The sequence below is a fragment of the Ambystoma mexicanum genome, chromosome 2p, assembly GCF_040938575.1.
Source record: "Ambystoma mexicanum isolate Mex_15411 chromosome 2p, UKY_AmexF1_1, whole genome shotgun sequence".
In the NCBI taxonomy this organism is placed as follows: Eukaryota; Metazoa; Chordata; class Amphibia; order Caudata; family Ambystomatidae; genus Ambystoma; species Ambystoma mexicanum.
In genome coordinates this window covers 928,033,628-928,054,119 of record NC_090923.1, presented here as the reverse complement: position 1 = coordinate 928,054,119, position 20,492 = coordinate 928,033,628, and the positions used below count along the sequence as shown (strand labels likewise).

The 20,492-nt window shown below is 50.4% G+C and overlaps 1 long non-coding RNA gene across 2 annotated transcripts in view; it reads left to right on the top strand.

Annotated features, from left to right (window-relative positions):
* The window catches only part of LOC138566924 (uncharacterized), a 522,453-nt gene extending 516,837 nt beyond the window's left edge, over positions 1-5,616 (top strand). The window contains exons 3-4 of one of the 2 annotated variants that reach the window (XR_011302065.1): positions 3,151-3,354; positions 3,573-5,616. This is a non-coding gene — a long non-coding RNA (uncharacterized lncRNA). Of the gene's footprint in view, positions 1-3,150 lie in introns of both variants that reach the window. The other variant, XR_011302063.1, reaches the window with a different exon arrangement.
* The last annotated feature ends 14,876 nt before the right edge of the window (positions 5,617-20,492 follow it).

The window sequence follows — 20,492 nt, the reverse complement described above, 5'->3', positions numbered from 1 at the left end:
GGGGAAGCTTCCAAGGTAGAGGTTTCCAGAGTAATTAGGGACATTTCCAGAGTAACCCAGGTGGGTTTCAAAGCACACAGAATAATGGTTAAAACATGCAAGAGGGGCAAATTAGGAGACCTCCTGTATGTCGGACATCTGGTATGTCAGGGCACTATGCATGCATGTGTAGAAGCCAAAGATTTGTGCAGAAATTGGCAATTCTCAAGAGGGGGCACAGCACACCCCCTAGTATATAGCTTACAAGTCAAGGAAGGGTTTTGCCCAGGATCAGACATTATATTAGACATGAGCACTTGGAGTGCAGTAGGTACCGCAGCTTAGGAAAGGTGCAAAACGGATTCACTGCAGAAGGCAAGTGCAGTGAGCTCACATGCAGATTCGTTAATATAAAACATGGAATAAATAAGTGACACCCAGGAGTAAAGGTGCGATTATAAAAAGAATAAATGATTTCACAAGGACAAAGGAATGCGTGCACTCGCAGTGGGAAGGCCTGACAGGGTGACTTGATGTGTTCAGAATTGTTAGTGGCACTAGGCCTCAAGGAGTGCCGATAATTTATATGGCAAAGGGAGAACAATTTGTGTTCTAATGATAGACATTGGACTGTATGTCCATTCAGATAAGACAGAAAGGTATTGAATGATTATTAAAAAAATGAGGGTTCTGTTGAAGACTATAAATAGAGTTTTTTCACCTAGTGATGAATTAAAAGTCTTTGAAGGAGAGTGTGTTATGGTGAATTTTTGTTATATTTGCAACAGGCATCTGTTAAATATTTTGAGAAGGGGATTGGACCATAAAAGCCTAAACATGATGATTTTTTTAGGTGATTAAGGATATTGTGTTCCACTTTTGAAGTACACCATTTGAATATGGAGGAATTTTTAGTGGTTTGTAGAGGGCAAAAAAATCCTATGAGATGTTTCTGATAGAACCAGAGGTTTTTATTGTTGCAATGAAAGCGTAGTAGTGCAGATAGCTGTGTGACCTAGTGGAAAAGTGCTCAGAGTATTTGATGAATTTAGTCTCAGACCACAGATATTTAAAATCAAAGGGGACTGGGGGGGGGGGACAGATGACTCTCATAAAATTAGAAAGCCATAATGTAAGGAAATATGGCACATGATCAAGGAGTGAATAATAAAAATGGATCATGGTGGACAGTAATGGTTCTCATAAAAGGATCTAGGTTGATTAACGTCATGGATGGCGATATATCTAGATAGGGCTTAATGAAGTGTGAAGTTGTGTTTTCTTTAGGAACATCACGCACTAAAAAATAAAGAAAAGGAAACAGTTTAGTATATATGGCAATAACAAAGCAGCATTCAGTATAATTTAAGGAAAACTTGGAGAAGGTGTCAAAAATGTCATGTGGACTTTAGGCCTTTTTGGCACAGCTCCAGAAAAATGAATTAAGAGAAGATAAAAATAAATAATTTACTTTAAACAGTATAGCAATAAAGAGCTCAGTTTAAATAATTGACGTCATTTGGATGAAATAAAGAAATAGATTTTTTTTAAATGAAAGAAAGAGAAAAATGAATGAAGAAATGACTGGATGAATGAAGGAATGGATATTAAATGAAAAGGGAGCATAAAAAGAAGCAAACATTCAAAATTGAAAAAATAAACAGCATCAATGAGGATTAAAGGGCAAAATTTAAATATTTTTTGCATTGCAATAAAAATAATTATGGGATTAATGCAGAACCAGAAAGACGTATGGTTGACCAAAATTGGGTTAAACATACAAGGAAAATTTTGTACAGAGCCAATTCAAGAGAACAAACAAATGGTTAGTAAAATATCATGTTTTGAGTGTATGTTACAGATGAAAACTATGGACCTTCCGTGAACATTGAAGGAATGTCTGCATGGCCTTAAATAGGGGAAGAGACAGCGGGCCTCATTACGAGGTTGAAGGTAGCCTTGCCGGTAAAACCGGCAAGGCTACCTTGAAACTCGCATCCGGAGCCGGCACACGCGAATGGGCAATTACCGGGCTATTCCGGCCCAGCCGGGCCCGGTACATCCCCATTCCCAATTGAGCCCCATAGGGCTCAATGGGAGTGGGGAGGGTGATAGAACCGGTACCGTTAATAACGGAACCAGTGCTACCATCATGTTCTGCTCGCGGGTGCCGGTATGGCCCCCAGGTCAGATCTGGTGCCTGCAAGTGGACCCACGAGCAGAACTCATAGTATGGCGGTACGGTAGCAACAGTGCCAGTAGCGATACCTGCACCGTTGCTGCCTTACCGCCATACTTGTAACGAGGCCCAGTATATTATGACACAGGTAAGTGTTAGTGAATAGGGAGAAAAGAGAAGAAAAAAGAGAGGCAAGTACTTGTTCACTCCACAGGGTGTGAACACACTGATGATCCTTATTAGGAGTAAGAGGACCCAGGTGAGTAAAAGAAAAAGAGGCAGATAGAGACACAAGGCCTCATTACACACATGGCGGTAAGGGATTACTGGTAAGGGTACCGGTACTGGTAATCCCTTACCGCCTTACTACGAGGTCCCTTCGCGGGTCCCTACCTTAACAGCTGGTTTTACCAGCCGTTAAGGACGGGACCCGCAAAAGGACCTTGGAGGTCATTACGGTACGGCAATTTGCGGTACCGTAATTACCGCCTTCCCCATTCCCATTGAACCCTATGGGGGCTCAAATGGGAATGGGGAAGGGCCAATGGTGAATGGGGAATTACCGCCCAGCCCAACTTGGAATGGGGCGGTAATTCCGCCATCCACCAACGCGCAATTGGTAAACTAACAGCGCCATGGTTACCGCCTTCTGTGTAATGAGGCCCACAGTGTCTTGAATTACATAGCCATTTATACCCAAGATGGGTGCAAATAGGTGTGGATAGAGTAGCATATAGATGCAAGCATGGCCACCTCAGACAACGCAGGACCTAGAAGACGTCAAATAACAGGTGAGTAACCTTTTTAATTTTTGATTAGTTGGCAGAATGCCAACAAAGGAAGAATAGGCAAACAATGTAGTTTTATGATAAAATGAGAAGGCACACATTAAGAATTGGTGCCATAGTCTAGAAAACAGGGGTAGGCTATATTAGTGAAGTGGGATAAGGAGGAGATAACGTATGGCAAAATGTCTATTGTGTCTCAAACAGGATGAAAGTACAGCACAGAAGAGAAAGGACCACGGTCCAACGCGATTGAAAGGAAGATGGCAAAGGAAAAGTGAAGCACATGCAGCAAAGCAGATGAAGCATTTACAGCAAAACTGATGAAGAACATGCAGGAAAGCAGAATGAAGTATTTACAGCAGAGCAGACGAAGACCATTCAGCTGAGCTGAGAAAAAACCAAGAACAGGTTCAAATAGTGTACAGACCTAAAGAAAAGTATTGAAATTCATATGTGCACCCACTAGTCAAAGGAAACCTTTAAGTTAAATGGGCTGAAAAAAGCCAGAAATGGTTCTAGTAGACACTTTTTGTTAGTAGAAAGGAGAATAAAGTTTAGGTCAGGAAGAAACTTGACCCCCTTGCTGGTACGCAAATGACTTTTGTCTCTATTTCAATTTTCAACAGAGAACCGGGATCCCTGCCAGTGCTGTCCTCTTCTGCTACGGATGCGCCTAGGAGAAGATGACGACATGCCTTTTTAATTGTTGTTTTTAAAAAAATGTTGTTTGTCATGTGATATGTTGAGCACCTCTACATCTGAGAATGTCAATTTAGAGGGAAAATGAAAAAGTTCCCTGAAGGGACACATAATGAGTATAAAAACAAGCCCATAAAATATAAGGGCAGAAAAAGAGACAAGCAGATGTATTTATTGCCTAAAAAATAGACACAACTGAATATGTTTATTGTAAACAAACCAGGTCCCAGCAGGTGGGCAGCATATAGTAAAGTAAAAGTGAATATGTATGAAAAAAGGGGGAGGATTAATAGCTTTGGTATATAATGAACGAAAATGAAAGTTGTCATTTTTTCTAGAAGGCAGGGTTGTTCAGAAAATAAGACAATCAAGTTTGTTTAAGAGGCAGGAGTGTGTGACAGACACAGAGAGTAGATTTTTAAGGGTTGGGTGAAAAGTTTTTGACTATAGAGACATACTTATTTTTTGAAGGAAACTAATCCAGTTTTATATTGCAGGTGGAGAGGAGCGAACTATATGTATCTGGAGATTGACAGCATCTGATCGTATGAGCAGAGAGAAGTCACTGAGGAACCCAACCGAATGACCAGTTACCCTTGTTCTGCAAAAGACACCCCATCCTTGTGTTCCCTAGCTAAATGCCCATGGTGTTGAAGTTCGAACTGAAAAATGAACTAAGAATCTGAGTGCTCTGTGGAAAAAAGAGACACTAAAATGCGAAAGTACTGGCCTTTGAATTAAAGGGCCCAAGTGCTTGCTGCAAGGCAGCCCAGAAATTGACAAATTTAACCTGGCAAAGACGGTCCATGGATGCTAACCGAGACGAGTCGGATGGAGGATGTACTAATGAAAAGAAGAAAATGAACTTTGAGCATTACAAATATGCATGGGGAAGACCATGGGAGCAAGGAAAAATGCCATGGGGTGGGAGTGACAGATAAAATGTGGAGTACAAGACACATGTGAACACTGTATGATGAACAGGCTGGTGGGTTACCTCAAGGTGTGACTATCTCTTAATTTTCATAGTGGCTGTACAATTATCTGAGCCATATAGTTAATTTAAGGTAAATTGGGTAATGGAGGTGGGACCCAGATCAGAGTAAATTAAAGGTATTCTTTAGGGACGCATTCATGTTTAGATTAGGAGTGTATAATGTTTTAGTATTGACATTGTAGAAATGTTTAGGATGTCTCTCAGATTTAAATAGATTGTTGCACAAGAAAGGTGGTTAGGTAAGTGATGTGTAGGTGCACTGAAAATTTAGGAGGGTGGACATGGGTGTAGTGATATGTATTGAGTAAGTGACTAAATACAATTCATAGGGGGTAGTGTACAGGAGGTCTCTCCCCTTCCTCCTCAAACTGAATGTATAGGAGTTAGACCCCCTTCCCCTAAAACCGAATGCAGATAACTTATCTAGTTGATCAATGACTCTAAATGTTGTGAAAATCAGAAATGTAGTGCCTTTTAGAAAAGCGCTAAGAACAGCAATCTATTGTGTGGGGTCAGAATGTCTTGTGTGTTAGAAGGTTTGTTAAGTATTATATGCTTATTATAAATTACTGAAAAACTAGATTCAAATCTGAAAAGGTATCAAATGTTGATCAGGAATAGGTTGATCCACCATTTTGTGATGAGCCAGGCATGGTCAGGCAATTTCTAAGATGGTGGATCTTTGCTAAATCATGATGACATCAATGGATAACTTTTTTCATATAAGTTCATACAGAGTCCACTGATGTAGAATGAGCTATTTAAAACCTGTTTAGACTAGTTCTGAGTGGCAGATAGGCCAGCTAATCACAGGCAGGAAAAGGGTTGTACATTGATCATGCCATTACCTCACCTTTCTAGATTGTATGTAAGGGAGGGAGAAGCCATAGGTTTTGGGAGTTGCAGAGATGTCTTTGGTGTGCTGTAAGCTTTGTCCTGCCTTTCTGAAAAGAATAAACCTGATGTCTTTTGAAGTCCAGTCTCAGTGTCCTGATATGCTCCAGGGTGCCTTCCTGATCCAGAGGTGCCAATGCCCGGGGAGAGGGTGATGGGACCCTCTATTCACCTTCAAAGTTTTCTTGAACTCATGAAGGCTGAGAATGATCATGTCTTGAACCTCAAACAATCTAAGCAAAGCCTTGGGGAATCACCTAAGGACAAATCCATGGATGGAAACATTACAAGCAAAGGAGAGGTGTTCCTTAATTAGCAGAATGCATATTAGTATTGCAAGCAAACTCCGATGTAAGGTTTAAAGCCTTCCTATTGGACTTCAAGGCCTTCACAACACAAGGGATATGCGGAGTAAGTGTTTGAATTAACCTCTCTCAGACCATTGGACTGAGGTTTATAAGCAGATTAGAGGGCCATGTCTGTGAAGCCCAATGCACCATCTATACCTCAAACAGAAGCAATTCTACAATGGGTCAGGTGAATTCATGTGTGAATGTTGCAAAGCACACTCCAAAGATCTCACTAACCCAATTGAAGATGACCAACATGCTTTACAAACAGAGCAGCCAGTAAAATACTGTCTAATATCTGCAGCAACTTCAGTACAACAAATAGAATGTTTTACTAAATCTGGGTTCCAATGAGCCCTCCCCTATGACCAGCTGTCATGACACATTTCTTGTACGCCCCTTGGAGTTGTTCTCCCATTGCCAAATGTGCAGACCTAAGAAACAACAACCTGCCATTCTGGACGGATTGCACAGAGAATGGCAAAATTATCATTATTCTCTTGAAGCTAACATAGCTTCCTTCAACATGTCATGGTCAAACCCATACATTCTTAAGTGATCTCAAAAAGGAAGGAAGTGTCTGCCCCGCAATGATTATACCTCATTAGGCAAATTATTGGCAACAGAGCGACACCCCTTTAACTGATCTATAATTCGACTGGGGGTAATTGGCATCACAACCGATACAATCAAGGGGATGCCCCACTCCTCAGTCCTTCCTTCTACGGAGACATGGATCCCCCTTTCCTAAGGTCACTTCTTCACCTCTGATACATTTCCATTCTCACCATTCCCCCTTAAATACTATGAGTAGACCACCTGACAGGGAAGATGTATCTGGAACTAGTTTCGTTTAGGATCTTTCCACCCATCTAGCAATGACTAAAGCAAAGGCGGAACAGCATGAGACATATTGTAAGTAACAAAACAGATCTAATGTGAAATAAATGCTCCAAGGCGCCACAGCACACCCGAGTTTCCATAAGATCCAATTCCACATAAAATGGGTCTACAAAAAGAAGAGACACAACCCAGAAGACCAATGCGCGTAAACTTGCTGAACACTACTTCCAGACCACTGACCCAGTGAGCCACTCCTTTGACCCCAGTGCATAAGGGTGTTCCTAACATTGCCAGCAATAATTGCTTTCTGCAAGGAGCTCAAAGGAAAGAAATTAGATATCTGTCATCATTTCCATTAACACATGATCTGTCCCATGGAGCCAGCGCCCTTTAACATTGTAGAGACTTAAAGAGAAACGGGGGAGATGAGAGGGACCTGAGATCAGGTGTGAGAGACAGCACATGGTGAGAGCAGAGATATTTTGGGGTGAGCATGAAGAAAATTGGCTGCAAGGTAGCAGATGGAAAAAGGTTAAGTGTGAAGTTGAAGTCTACGACAAAAAAAAGTGGCCAGAAGAAACAAAACCTGCAGAGGTGAAGTAGTTTAAACCTCAAAAAGCAACAATCTGTGAGTACACATCACTACAATGACCAAATCTCCCAATGAGAAGCTGAATCTTAAACCAAGAGTTTAACTGAAGAGAGGAGTGGCAAAGGAGCAGGCTCAGATCTGCTAGGGAACCACATTGGTGTATATCTATCTATCTATCTATCTATATATCTATTGTTTGCATAGCACCACTCACTTGAAGGCTTTAGAGTGCTGATAAGACAGACAGGACATAGATAAGTATATGGATTGAAGCTCTTAACCTGAAGCCTCCTTAACTTTACCTTTATCAAAATGGAAAGTCCTCAGACTCTTTTTTGAAGAGGGATAGTGATGGCATAGAATGAACTACACATGGCAGAGAGGGAGCAAGGAACAGGAAGTAAGCAGGGCAGTACAGAATCCTGGATGTTTTTTGCAAATGAATCCAACACAGAGGGACAAATAAAATCCAAGTGTGGATATCTGGAGCTTTGGCGGTTAAAGAGACTGATGCATGATATGAAATATTGAAATGCTGGAAATGTAACCCAGGCCATGTCAAGAAATGCTAAGCATGAACGAAACATATGCATGATGGGATCTGTAGTCCTTGGTCCCATCCCACAGAAAGACTTGAAGCATGTCAACAGATACTTTAACAGACAGCTGGTACATATTTAAGTTCTTGGCAAGGCCTAAACAATGATGTTGTGCACCCCTCCTGTTACCACCATGCCTCATGTTACCTCTCCACTTTTGTGTCCAGCTGGTGTCTCTGCCGGCCTGGCAGAATACCTCCATACTTGAGTGCCTCCAGAGACACTCGCAAATCCAAGTGCATCCTGCAGCTTTTGCTGCAACTTGCAACTTTGGCATCCTTCATAGAACCACTATCACCCATGTGTAATGGGGCAGATGAATAGGCAGGTACCATCTACTGCTCTAACTAAGATAAATATGCAAATAATTCCTGCCCGACCCTTTACGAGTACCGTACAGGTGAGAAACGATATCAGCTGATGCAGCCCTAGCACTGCATGAATATGGGGTTGAGATGCACGACAAACTAAGACAGGTTAAGACAGGTTCCAAAAAACAATACTTTAAATAGTCAATGTATACGCCTCTGCCATAGAGAATTAGTTAGGCTGTGTGGCACTAGTAGGGATTAGTTAGATAGTATAAAGGACAAATACTGTACTGTATATAGCTCAGAATGGAGCAGGACTCCGGGATACCAAGAGAGGGACTCACTACAGTGATAGGACAGATGGAATTATAGGCAGACTTAGATGCAGAATACACGGGCAGGGAAACCAACGTATGTCAGATTCACAAAATGAATGTAACATGAGCAAACATGAATATAGGTTGCCAACATGGATGTGAAAAGCACAGAAGTACAGCCATTTCCTAGGACAAAGGCTGAAGCAGGCCTAGAAGTTAGCAAGGCCTTGGACACAATGCTGAATTCATAAAAACACATTTATTTTAGGAGCTTTGAAGCTGCCCAGAGAGTAGTTTGTTGCAAGCGGCCAGGTCAGATGCATGGAAGGGAGTAACGCAGATGCAGAAAGTAGAGACAAGATAACCGTTCCCAGGACGTGAAGCAGTAGACTCATGAGTTAATTAAATTATAATAAGAACACAAACAGCAATAGATGTCCAGGTGCATGAAATCAGTATGTTAAAGGACTTTGTCCCGGATAGATAAAGTGTGTCTCTAGTGGTTGCAAAGAGTACAACATTCACGTTAGAATTAGCTAAAATCCCAGTAAATAGGAAGACATTAATTCTCCAACACGGTCCCGGAACACGTGATCAAGACATGAAGAACACTAGCTATTCATCATAGGCCAAGTACAGATAAGACACCTATTGAACTTACAAGCATTCACACAGACACCAGATGATACACAATGTCAAATACAAAGGAATAGATAGGCCACATGGCCTGGGAACAATGAAGAGTACTTTTAATTGAAATTAGTGCTGACCATAGACTTCTCTCTCCCCCTACCCTATGTGGCTCCCAATTCTTGATGTCCCTTCAAAATGTCCAAGGTTGGTAAATAATATGCCAACCATTGGAAACCCCTCTTGTCACACCACCATAATGAATAAGGGATGGGCTCAGGAGGATCCATCAAAGGGGTGTGAACCAATGAGGACACTAACACTTATGTAATCTATACATGTCTTGAAATATTAATCAATCATAATAACCACTTATACGTTTTGTAACTGCCATTGTATTATGAGGTCAGTGCTGATGTATTTTGAGTACAAAACAGCTCACACTCTGTAATTTGGAGAGCTATTTATAAGCTATGCCGGACGGTATTCTGTGCTTGAATAAAGCTGGGTTCCACCACACACTTTGAGTACTCGACTATTGAGTATAGTGTTTATGCTAGTGTGGCAAATTGGGCCCATCTCTTCATGTGACTCCTGCCAATATCTCTGCTGTTGCAACTACCGAATCCATGGTAGACATCAGCACATCACAATGACAGGAAAAGGTGGTGAAGGCAACATAAGCTAGACCACCATGTGGCTACCTCTTCCCTGCATCTATGACATCTCAATGGGGTTTTCACTTGTCCTAATCATTTCTCAAGTTCAACTGTTGGTATTGGTAAAAATAAAACAATTGTTTACATTGATCAACATTTGAGAGACCCTAATAGTTTTCATGATTCATTCTGTCCGTTTTACTGGTGAGAAGCTTCCTCCCATAGTACAAGGTAGTAGGGCCTTTTGTAAAATGATTTGCTTTCTGACACAAACAATGAATATGGAACTGCATTTGCACCTAAAATCTATGAAGATAAAAAGAAAAAGAAAATTGAAAATCTGAATAAAAATAGAAAAGAACAAATAATTGGAACTCATTACACTTCAAAGATACTTAAGTTTGGTTTGTTTGGATTTTTATAGTGATAAACACTAACTGCCTCATCACGAGTTTGGTGGTAACCCTTAAATGCGGTGGTAACGCTATTACCGGCCATTTAAGGGTCCGCCAAATCACGGGTTTGGCAGGCTTTACCCCAGCTCTGAGCTGGGGGTAAATCTGCTGCAAATTTGCTGATTTTCAGCGCTATTACTGCCTGGTAATACCGCCAACAGTAGTAGCGCCAAACATTCCCCATTTTGCCCAATGGAGAATGGGCAATTGATGTTCTGCCAAAACCATGATCCGGCGCTAATAACGCCGGGGGGTTTGGCAGTAACGCTAATAGCCCCGGCGGTATCCCGGTGGTGTTACCACCGGGATACCGCCCAACTCGTGATGAGGCCCTAAGAATAAATGAAAAATAAAATTAGATGTGCTATGGGCAAAAAGGATTAGAAATTAGACCAGGTGTACATAGTTGTGAAACATCTTGAGAATACAAAATACAAAACTAATTACAAAATGAGTATTAGGCTATGTCTACATTGTTGTGATAAAATGGAATATATATATGAAAAAATAAAATAACACACCATTCTACCCTCCCCTAAGGCTCAGAGGTATATATATATATATATATATATATATATATATATATATATATACATACATGGCCACGGTAGTGGGCATGTAGTTATGGTTAAGTTGCTGTTTCCATAGGAAGAGCACTTTTTGGGCGGCTTATAACTTCGCTCTCCCTGGACGAATCATCACCAAACTTTGCAAAAAAAGTATTTGGGTCACTCTGAATTTTTTTGCAAAGGTTGGTGAGGATTCGTGCAGGGGGGCAAAGTTATAGGGGGGGTCCCAAAACTTCTTTTTTTCCTTAGACATAATGGGAAAAAACTTTGCCCACGCCTACAGCCCAAACCGCTGGACGGATTTACACCAAATTTGCAGCAGGAGCAGCGGCTTGGTCCCAAAAGCGTGCTTTGCTTTATTTGGTGTAAATCCGTGCAGTAGTTTTTTTAAAAAATGACAAAAATGTAAGTGAACAAAATTAGTGATATCTGTGTTCGCTTCGCAGACACACTTCCTTGTTCACTCCGCGGACAGGACAGTGATTGGGCCAGCAGCTTGCGTGATGTCCGCGGACATCTGACATGCTCTCTCATTGGATGCGGTGAAAGCGTGCAGTGCGTCTGGCTTCAGAGGCGCCCGCCATCTTTCTTTCCCGCACGAGAGGATTTGTCAGGTCAGCAGGAGCGTGTCTGTCTCCTGTTCCGCCCACCCCCGCTCATGCCCCGTGTCTGCCCCACCCCTGCTCATGCCCGGTGTGTCCTTTCTGTACCCCCCACCCCCGCTCATGCCCCGTGTGTCCTTCCTGTCCCCCCCACCCCCGCTCATGCTCCGTGTGTCCCCTGTTCCTCCAGCCCCCTGCTCATGACATCGAACACGGTGGCCAGCGGAGGGCCGAGGAGCGGGATCTGCCGCACAAACTCATGTCCGTGCGGCATGTCCGTGTTTTTGTTTGTCCCCTCCACCCCCCGCTCATGCCCCGTGTGTCTCTCTCCCTCCCCCCACCCCCGCTCATGCCCCGTGTGTCTCTCTCCCTCCCCCCACCCCCCGCTCATGCCTCGTGTGTCTCTCTCCCTCCCCCCACCCCCCGCTCATGCCCCGTGCCCATGCCCCGTGTGTCTCTAGCCCTCCCACCCACCCCCACTCATGCCCGTGTGTCTCTAGCCCTCCCACCCACCCCCCGTTCATGCCCCGTGTGTCTCTAGCCCTCCCACCCACCCCCTCTCATGCCCTGTGTGTCTCCCCCCTCCTGCCACCCCCCGCTCATGCGCCGTGTGTCTCTCCCCTCCCACCCACCCCCCGCTCATGCCCCGTGTGTCTCTCCCCTCCCACCCACCCCCTGCTCATGCCCCATGTGTCTCTCCCCTCCCACCCACCCCCTGCTCATGCCCCGTGTGTCTCTGTCCTCCCACCCACCCCCTGCTCATGCCCCGTGTGTCTCTCACCTCCCACCAACCCCCCGCTCATGCCCCGTGTGTCTCTCCCCTCCCACCGACCCCCCGCTCATGCCCCGTGTGTCTCTCCCCTCCAACCCACCACCTGCTCATGCCCCGTGTGTATCTCCCCTCCCACCCACCCCCCGCTCATGCCCCGTGTGTCTCTCCCCACCCACCCAACCCCCGCTCATACCCCGTGTGTCTCTCCCCTCCCCCACCCCCCGCTCATGCAACGTGTGTCTCTCCACCCCCCCACCCCCCGCTAATGCCCCGTGTGTCTCTATCCCTCCCACCCACCCCCCGCTCATGCCCCGTGTGTTTCTATCCCTCCCACCCACCCCCCGCTCATGCCCCGTGTGTCTCTATACCACCCAACCACCCCACGCTCATGCCCTGTGTGTCTCTATCCCCTCCACCCCCCGCTCATGCCTTGTGTGTCTCTCCCCTCCCCCCCGCCCCCCGTTAATCACTGTGTGTCTCTATCCCTCCCCCACCCCCGCTCATGCCCCGTGTGTCTCTCCCCTCCCCCCACCCATTGCTCATGCCCCGTGTGTCTCTATCCCTCCCACCCACCCCCCACTCATGCCCCGTGTGTCTCTATCCCTCCCACCCATCCCCCGCTCATGCCCCATATGTCTCTATCCCTCCCACCCACCCCCCGCTCATGCCCCGTGTGTCTCTATCCCTCCCACCCACCCCCCGCTCATGCCCCGTGTGTCTCTATTACTCCCACCGACCCCCTGCCCCGTATGTCTCTCCCCTCCCCCCACCCCCTGCTCATGCCCCGTGTGTCTCTATCCTTACCGCCCACCTCCCGCACACCCCCCGCTCATACCCCGTGTGTCTCTATCCCTCCCACCCCCCCGCTCATGCCCTGTGTGTCTGTATTACTCCCACCCACTCCCCGCTCATGCCCCGTGTGTCTCTATCCCTCCTCCCCACCCCCTGCTCATGCCCCGTGTGTCTCTATCCTTCCCACCCACCCCCCACTCATGCCCCGTGTGTCTCTATCCCGAACCACCCACCCCCCGCTCATGCTCCGTGTGTCTCTATCCCTCCCACCCACCCCCGGCTCATGCCCCGTGTGTCTCTCCCCTCCCCGCACCCCCCGCTCATGCCCCGTGTGTCTCTATCCCTTCCCCCCGCCCCCCGCTCATGCCCTGTGTGTCTCTATCCCTCCCACCCATCCCCCGCTCATGCCCCGTGTGTCTCTATCCCTCCCACCCACCCCCCGCTCATGCCCCGTGTGTCTCTATCCCTCCCATCCCCCGCTCATGCCCCGTGTGTCTATCCCCTCCCGCCCACCGCCCGCTCATGCCCCGTGTGTCTCTATCCCCTCCCGCCCACCCCCTGCTCATGCCCCGTGTGTCTCTCTGCTGTTGCCCCCCACCCCACGCTCATGCCCCGTGTCTCACTGCTGTTGCCCCCCACCCCCTGCTCATGCCCCGTGTCTCTCTCTCCTGTTACCCCCCACCCCCTCTCATGCCCCGTGTCTCTCTCCTGTTAACCCCCACCCCCCTCTCATGCCCCATGTCTCTCTCCTGTTACCCCCCACCGCCTCTCATGCCCCGTGTCTCTCTCCTGTTGCCCCCCCACCCCCGATCATGCCCCGTGTCTCCCTGCTGTTTCCCAACCCCCCTCTCATGCCCTGTGTCTCTCTCCTGTTACCCCCACACCCCTCTCATGCCCTGTGTCTCTCTCCTGTTATCCCCCAACCCCCTCTCATGCCCCGTGTCTCTCTCCTGTTGTCCCCACCCCCCGGTCATGCCCCATGTCTCGCTTCTGTTGCCCCCCATCCCCCGGTCATGCCCCGTGTCTCTCTGCTGTTGCCCCCCACCCCCGGTCATGCCCCGTGTCTCTCTTCTGTTACCCCCCACCCCCCTCTCATGCCCCGTGTCTCTCTCGTTTTCCCCCCGCCCTTGCCCCGTGTCTCCCTGCTGTTGCCCCCCACCCCCGCGCATGCCCCGTGTATGTCTCCTGTTACCCCCCACCCCCCGCTCATGCCCCGTGTCTCTCTCCTGTTGCCCCCCGGTCATGTCCCGTGTCTCCCTTCTGTTGCTCCCCACACCCCGGTCATGTCCCGTGTCTCCCTGCTGTTGCCCTCCTACCCCCCTCTCATGCCCCGTGTCTCTCTCCTGTTACCCCCCAACCCCCTCTCATGCCCCGTGTCTCCCTGCTGTTGCCCCCCACCCCCCGGTCATACCCCGTGTCTCCCTGCTGTGCCCCCCACCCCCCGCTCATACCCCGTGTCTCCCCTGTTCCACCCCACCCCCCGCTCATGCCGTGTCTCCCTTCTTTTCTCCCTCACCCCCCGCTCATGCCCCGTGTTTTCCCTGTTCCCCCCCACCCCACGCTCATGCCCCGTGTCTCCCCTGTTCCCTCCCACCCCCCGCTCATGCCCCGTGTCTCCCTGCTGTTGCCCCCCACCCCCTCTCATGCCCCGTGTCTCTCTCCTGTTCTCCCCACCCCCCGCTCATGTCCCGTGTCTCTCTCCTGTTACCCCCCACCCCCCGCTTATGCCCCGTGTCTCCCTGATGTTGCCCCCCACCCCCCGCTCATGCCCCGTGTCTCTCTCCTGTTGCCCCCCACCCCCGCTCATGTCCCGTGTATCCCTGCTGTTGCCCCCGCTCATGCCCCGTGTCTGTCTCCTGTTACCCCGCCATCCCCTCTAATGCCCTGTGTCTCTCTCCTGTTACCACCCACCCCCCTCTCATGCCCCGTGTCTCCCTGCTGTTGCCCCCACCCCCCTCTCATTCCCCTTGTCTCTCTCCTGTTCCCCCCACCCCCCGGTCATGCCCCGTCGTGTCTCCCTGCTGTTGCCCCCACTCATGCCCCTTGTCTCTCTCCTGTTACCCCCCACCCCCCGCTCATGCACTGTGTCTCCCTGCTGTTGCCCCCACCCCCCACTCATGCCCCGTGTCTCTCTCCTGTTGCCCCCCACCCCCCGGTCATGCCCCGTGTCTCTCTCTTATTACCCCCCACCCCCCGGTCATGCCCTGTGTCTCCCTGCTGTTACCCCCCAGCCCCCGGTCATGCCCCGTGTCTCTCTCCTGTTGCCCCCCACCCCCCGCTCATGCCCCGTGTCTCCCTGCTGTTGCCCCCGCTCATGCCCCGTGTCTCCCTGCTGTTGCCCCCCACCACCCTCTCATGCCCTGTGTCTCTCTCCTGTTGCCCCCCACCCTCCGGTCATGCCCCGTGTCTCCCTGCTGTTGCCCCCCGCTCATGCCCCATGTCTCTCTCCTGATACCCCCACCCCCGGTCATGCCCCGTGTCTCCCTGCTGTTGCCCCCCGCTCAAACCCCGTGTCTCTCTCCTGTTACCCCCACCCCCGGTCATGCCCTGTGTCTCCCTCGTGTTCCCCCCACCACCCGCTCATGCCCCGTGTCTCCCTGCTGTTGCCCCCCGCTCATGCCCCGTGTCTCTCATATTACCCCCACCCCCCGCTCATGCCCCGTGTCTCTCTCCTGTTGCCCCCCATCCCCGGTCATGCCCCGTGTCTCCCTCCTGTTGCCCCCCACCCCCTGCTCATGCCCTGTGTCTCTCTCCTGTTACCCCCACCCCCCTCTCATGCCCCATGTCTCTCTCCTGTTGCCCCCCACCCCCCGGTCATGCCCTGTGTCTCCCTGCTGTTGCCCCCCACCCCCTGCTCATGCCCCGTGTCTCCCTGCTGTTGCCCCCCACCCCCTGGTCATGCCCTGTGTCCCCCTGGTGTTGCCCCCCACCCTCGCTCATGCCCTGTGTCTCTCTCCTGTTACCCCCACCCCCCTCTCATGCCCTGTGTCTCTCTCCTGTTACCCCCCAACCCCCTCTCATGCCCCGTGTCTCTCTCCTGTGTCCCCACCCCCCGGTCATGCCCCATGTCTCGCTTCTGTTGCCCCCCATCCCCCGGTCATGCCCCGTGTCTCTCTGCTGTTGCCCCCCACCCCCGGTCATGCCCCGTGTCTCTCTCCTGTTACCCCCCACCCCCCTCTCATGCCCTGTGTCTCCCTCGTGTTCCCCCCACCACCCGCTCATGCCCCGTGTCTCCCTGCTGTTGCCCCCCGCTCATGCCCCGTGTCTCTCATATTACCCCCACCCCCCGCTCATGCCCCGTGTCTCTCTCCTGTTGCCCCCCATCCCCGGTCATGCCCCGTGTCTCCCTCCTGTTGCCCCCCACCCCCCGCTCATACCCCGTGTCTCTCTTCTGTTACCCCCCACCCCCCTCTCATGCCCCGTGTCTCCCTCGTTTCCCCCCCCTTGCCCCGTGTCTCCCTGCTGTTGCCCCCCACCCCCCGCGCATGCCCCGTGTATGTCTCCTGTTACCCCCCACCCCCCGCTCATGCCCCGTGTCTCTCTCCTGTTGCCCCCAACCCCCGGTCATGTCCCGTGTCTCCCTTCTGTTGCTCCCCACCCCCCGGTCATGTCCCGTGTCTCCCTGCTGTTGCCCTCCTACCCCCCTCTCATGCCCCGTGTCTCTCTCCTGTTACCCCAACCCCCTCTCATGCCCCGTGTCTCCCAGCTGTTGCCCCCCACCCCCTGGTCATGCCCCGTGTCTCCCTGCTGTGCCCCCCACCCCCTGCTCATACCCTGTGTCTCCCCTGTTCCACCCCACCCCCCGCTCATGCCGTGTCTCCCTCCTTTTCTCCCCCACCCCCCGCGCATGCCCCATGTTTTCCCTGTTCCCCCCACCCCACGCTCATGCCCCGTGTCTCCCCTGTTCCCTCCCACCCCCCGCTCATGCCCCGTGTCTCCCTGCTGTTGCCCCCCACCCCCTCTCATGCCCCGTGTCTCTCTCCTGTTCCCCCCACCCCCCGCTCATGTCCCGTGTCTCTCTCCTGTTACCCCCCGCCCCCCGCTTATGCCCCGTGTCTCCCTGCTGTTGCCCCCCACCCCCCGCTCATGCCCCGTGTCTCTCTCCTGTTGCCCCCACCCCCGCTCATGTCCCGTGTATCCCTGCTGTTGCCCCCGCTCATGCCCCGTGTCTGTCTCCTGTTACCCCCCACCCCCTCTAATGCCCCGTGTCTCTCTCCTGTTACCACCCACCCCCCTCTCATGCCCCGTGTCTCCCTGCTGTTGCCCCACCCCCCTCTCATTCCCCTTGTCTCTCTCCTGTTCCCCCCACCCCCCGGTCATGCCCCGTCGTGTCTCCCTGCTGTTGCCCCCACTCATGCCCCTTGTCTCTCTCCTGTTACCCCCCACCCCCCGCTCATGCACTGTGTCTCCCTGCTGTTGCCCCCACCCCCCGCTCATGCCCCGTGTCTCTCTCCTGTTGCCCCCCACCCCCCGGTCATGCCCCGTGTCTCTCTCTTATTACCCCCCACCCCCCGGTCATGCCCTGTGTCTCCCTGCTGTTACCCCCCAGCGCCCGGTCATGCCCCGTGTCTCTCTCCTGTTGCCCCCCACCCCCCGCTCATGCCCCGTGTCTCCCTGCTGTTGCCCCCGCTCATGCCCCGTGTCTCCCTGCTGTTGCCCCCCACCACCCTCTCATGCCCTGTGTCTCTCTCCTGTTGCCCCCCACCCTCCGGTCATGCCCCGTGTCTCCCTGCTGTTGCCCCCCGCTCATGCCCCATGTCTCTCTCCTGATACCCCAACCCCCGGTCATGCCCCGTGTCTCCCTGCTGTTGCCCCCCGCTCATGCCCCGTGTCTCTCATATTACCCCCACCCCCCGCTCATGCCCCGTGTCTCTCTCCTGTTACCCACCACCCCCGGTCATGCCCCGTGTCTCCCTGCTGTTACCCCCCACCCTCCGCTCATGCCCCGTGTCTCTCTCCTGTTCCCCTCTCCCCCGCTCATGCCCTGTGTGTCTCTCCTGTTGCCCCCCACCCCCCGCGCATGCCCCGTGTCTCCCTGCTGTTGCCCCCCACCCCCCGCTCATGCCCCGTGTATCCCTGCTGTTGCCCCCGCTCATGCCCCGTGTCTGTCTCCTGTTACCCCCCCACCCCCTCTAATGCCCTGTGTCTCTCTCCTGTTACCCCCCACCCCCCTCTCATGTCCCGTGTCTCCCTGCTGTTGCCCCCCACCCCCCTCTCATGCCCCTTGTCTCTCTCCTGTTCCCCCCACCCCCCGGTCATGCCCTGTGTCTCCATGCTGTTGCCCCCGCTCATGCCCCTTGTCTCTCTCCTGTTACCCCCACCCCCCGCTCATGCACTGTGTCTCCCTGCTGTTGCCCCCCACCCCCCTCTCATGCCCCGTGTCTCTCTCCTGTTGCCCCCCACCCCCGATCATGCCCCGTGTCTCCCTGCTGTTGCCCCCCACCCCCCACTCATGCCCCGTGTCTCTCTCCTATAACCCCCCACCCCCAGGTCATGCCCCGTGTCTCCATGCTGTTACCCCCCACCCCCCGGTCATGCCCCGTGTCTCTCTCCTGTTCCCCCCACCCCCCGCTCATGTCCTGTGTCTCTCTCCCGTCACCCCCCACCCCCTCTCATGCCCCGTGTCTCTCTCCTGTTGCCCCCCATCCCCGATCATGCCCCGTATCTCCCTGCTGTTTCCCCCCAACCCCCTCTCATGCCCCGTGTCTCTCTCCCGTTACCCCTCACCCCCCTCTCATGCCCCGTGTCTCCCTCGTGTTCCCCCCACTCCCCGCTCATGCCCCGTGTCTCCCTGCTGTTGCGGTCTTCATCTATTGAAAAGGATGTTATGGTGACGTTGCACTAATAAAACCTATGAAATGCAGTAAAAAAAAAATTGTGTTACAGGGACGTTATGGTTAAGTTGCACTAATAAAAACCTATGAAATTCAATGAAAAAACTTTGTTAAAGGGGCGTTATGGTTAAGTTGCGCTACTAAAAACCTATGAAATTCAGTGAAAAAACTTTGTTAAAGGGACATTATGGTTCCAAGTAAAACCGAAAAACCGCCACCACCGTGCACTGCTAAGACTAACACCCAAGACATCAAAGATGACATCACAAATGTCATTGATGACATCACTGATTGACATCACAATAAAAAACTAAGTTAAAGGGATGTTATGGTTAAGTTGCACTGATAAAAAGCTATGAAATTCAATGGAAAAACGTTGTTACAGGGACGTTATGGTAACAGGTAAAATCGAAAAAACCTCAAAAATTTGCCAGCTATGGTAAGCTAAGCAACCATAACTCGCGCCACCACCGTGCATTCCTAAGACTTACACCCAGGACATCAAAAATGACATCACAAATGTCATTGATGATATCACTGATGACATCACATATCTGGCCCACTATGGGCTCAGTTTGTGGGTGGCTGATGTTTGGGAGCTTGGCAATGTTGGAGAATATAGCAACATTGGAGAGTAGGTCTAACGCCATACACGTCCGTGAAAAAACAAGCTGCGAAAGTCACTATGAAAACCCCATATAAGGATGGTTTTCCTGCATAGGCCCAACAAGGGACTAGTAGCCATGCTTCATTAAGCAATAATGCATACACACTATAGATTAACATAACTGGTTCTCCATAAACAGATGCAACAGCATTGAACATTAGTTAGGGAAACATCAAAGTATTCATAATGATAATGAATGACCACTACCTTTACATTATCTGAATACAGAACTTGTAGGCCTCGAGATCCAGTTAGTTATCCCTAATACATGAAAACCCCCACCCTCAGGAGAAAACATTAGCAAGACCCTTGCAAAGAGATGCACATATCCCAGGCTGCAACTTCTCAGAGCAAACAACTAAATGCTGCACAGTGATTGGTTAAGACAAAGGGGTGAGCATCTTCCCAGGCCTGAGTTGCGATAGTGAGGTTATGAAAGAGCAACATAGAGAGATAGCAGACCCCAGAGCTAAAGGACAGAACACTGCACACTCATCAGTTAAAATACATCGGTTTAGCCGAGATCCCAAGCCAGTATTTAAAATAAGATATAACAATTTATGTTCCTACGCAGTACATCAAAAGGTATAATAGTGAAGGTCACAAACCAGTGAGAACAGAACAATAAACTGTGTAAGACATGTCTGTTGAGGCAGAGTGAATTAGGCACAGCACTGCCCTCTGTAGGATAAATCACACTAACAGAGCTCCAATTGCTAAGGAAGAAGTCATGCAAAGCACCATTACCCATACGGTAGAATCAATAAGGAATTAGTGTTTTTTAAAGAAGCAAACACATAAATCTTACAGCATGTATACAATAAGTAATAAAGACAGCTTTATGAAATCACAAGCCATATAAACACACGTATAAATATATACATATACACATATTTTTGTCATTGTAAGAGAATGAAGTTTGTAATCAGCTAAGTCCCAGCGCGTAAGGTCAAAAGCAAGACAG